Source organism: Gracilinanus agilis, unplaced genomic scaffold, assembly GCF_016433145.1.
Source record: "Gracilinanus agilis isolate LMUSP501 unplaced genomic scaffold, AgileGrace unplaced_scaffold16329, whole genome shotgun sequence".
Lineage (NCBI taxonomy): Eukaryota > Metazoa > Chordata > Mammalia > Didelphimorphia > Didelphidae > Gracilinanus > Gracilinanus agilis.
In genome coordinates, this window is record NW_025347284.1 from 370 (window position 1) to 2,702 (window position 2,333).

The following is a 2,333-nucleotide window of genomic DNA, read 5'->3' on the forward strand; positions in this document are numbered from 1 at the left end:
ATCCCTTATCCCCTCCCTTGATTGACTTCCCTTTCTACCCCCTCCCTTATTTTCCCCCCTCCTTTTTGTTTTTAAAGGTCTTATGAATTCGCTCCCCCTTCTCCCCTCCCTTTTTTTGTTCTCCCCACTCCCCTGCTCCCCTTGGTTTATCCCTTCTAACTTTCTCAGAAGGGTAAGATAAGAGTTTTATTTCCCAATGGATAGTATAGCTACTCTTCCCTCTCCGGGTTGATTACACTGAGAGTAAGGTTTGATTATTACCTCTTTATGCTCTCTTCCTCTCCTTCTTATAATAGTATTTGTCCCCTCTCTCTCCCATGCCCTCTTTGTGTGTAATAGAATGTTCTATTTTCTTATTCGCTCAAGTTTCTCTTGGTGTCCCCTGCTATTCTCCCCCTCTTTCCCATCCCCCATGCCATCTTAGATTATTTAGTGTTCCACCCTCACCCTGTTAATTATTCTTCTGATTACTATAATAGTGAATATTATAATAGTGAATAGAGTTCACTACAGAGAATTAAACATAACATTTCTCTACAAAGGAATACAGATAATTATAAAAATATGGAACGCTTCACGAATTTGCGTGTCATCCTTGCGCAGGGGCCATGCTAATCTTCTCTGTATCGTTCCAATTTTAGTATATGTGCTGCCGAAGCAAGCACGATAATGGAATATTTTGATTGACCAACTCTTCAGGTCCTCAATCCAATAGCAAATTAAGGCATAAATGGATGTAAATAACAAAATGGAATCAATAAGAATCATTCCCCCACCACCACCAGAGGACAAACGAGCGTCCATCTCTTATACCTCTCAAAATGAACAGGATAGAAATCTTCCAGGGACAATTTATGGTTCTATGAGGAAATTATCCCTGAGCATATGAGTAGATGGAATGAGGAGAATGTCAGTCATTTTCCTGTTTCCTCTCAGCATACTCTCCATAGTCAACATGAAAAGGTACCACAACCCCACAAGACTGCCTGTAACTTAGTTCTAGCTCTTGATTGCCAGCTTCCTCTATTGGAGTTTATCTCCTGGGTTCCCCAACTCCTAGAGCAGTTTACATCTCCTATCCAATAGCCTACATTTCTCACATCAAAGTATTCTAATTTAGTTCTTTTCTCAAAGCTTCTCAAGAAGATGCCAGGACTCCTTTTTCCATGCATTGATGTCCCCTTTTCTTGCTCTATCTATTTTCCTACGGTCTCCCACCTTATTTATTTTGTGCCTCATTCTGCAGTCCTTTATTCTAGCATGCCTCTGAGGATTTGGGGGTCCTGGGTATTCCTCCACTGAAAAACCAGCTCCCTCACCTCACTGTTGTAGGCTCTGAAAGCTGAGCTAAAGAACTCCTGTAAAAAGTGCAAAGATTAGCCCTGACCCCATTTCAGAGATACCCAGGAGTTTAGTCTTCATGAATAGCTTTTTCCCAGCATTATCTCATTGAGCACTGAAAACAATTCTCAGAGATAGGGAAAAATCAGTCCCATTTTAAAAACATTGTTTAAAATCATATTTATGATGACAAACCAGAGCTTCTGTTTTCAATATTAATGATCCTCATCTACCTCCAGAGAAACAACTATTTGAGTCAGGATGCAGATGAAATCATACTATTCATCATTTGTTTGGGGGTGTTATATTTTGGAGTTTTGATTTTATAAGATTATTCACTTACAAAAATGAAAAATATAGAAACATGCTGGAATGGAGGGAGGGAGGAAGACAAGTTCAATCATATAATTTAGGAAAATTTATGTGGAAATTTGTTATTACATGTATTTGGTTAAAATTATAATAATAAAGGAGAGATTTGTGATTTCATTTATGTACAATTTTCTTTTTCTTTGTATATGGAAATGCTGGTTTTATTTTGTTTTGTAAAATTTGGAAGAAAAAAAACAAACAAGCAAATAAAAACTTAATGTTCTTCCCACTAAATTATGACTCTCTTCTTCAGGAGAGGGACTAAAGGAGTGAATGAGTTGCTCCTCCCAGTTAAGATATGTACATTGTAATGAGTGACTTCTGGAGTTCCATGCTTAATCAAATAAGAATTCCAACAATGAGAATTTCAGGAGGCAATTGAGTGGGAGAGATATTGGTGTAGAGGGGCAAAGGAGTTTTTTGTTGCCCTTCGAATCTATGTGTAAGTGGCCATTTAGTCTACTTTGGAGTAGGACCACCCCAGTAGTTTTTTCTTGATATTCTTTCACCTAATATTTAGAAGTAATGTTTTTTATCTTTATCAGAAAAATAATCCCTTCCTCCAATTTCCTTTCTAATTTTTCTTTAGTTAGTAGCAGAAGTATAGCAACAGTAGCAGA

General features: G+C 37.6%; 1 non-coding gene across 1 annotated transcript; it reads right to left on the reverse strand.

Annotated features, from left to right (window-relative positions):
• Positions 1 to 558: 558 nt before the first annotated feature.
• Positions 559 to 665, reverse strand: LOC123254167. The gene has a single exon (XR_006506658.1). It is a non-coding gene; the product is annotated as a U6 spliceosomal RNA (small nuclear RNA).
• Between the last annotated feature and the right edge of the window lie 1,668 nt (positions 666 to 2,333).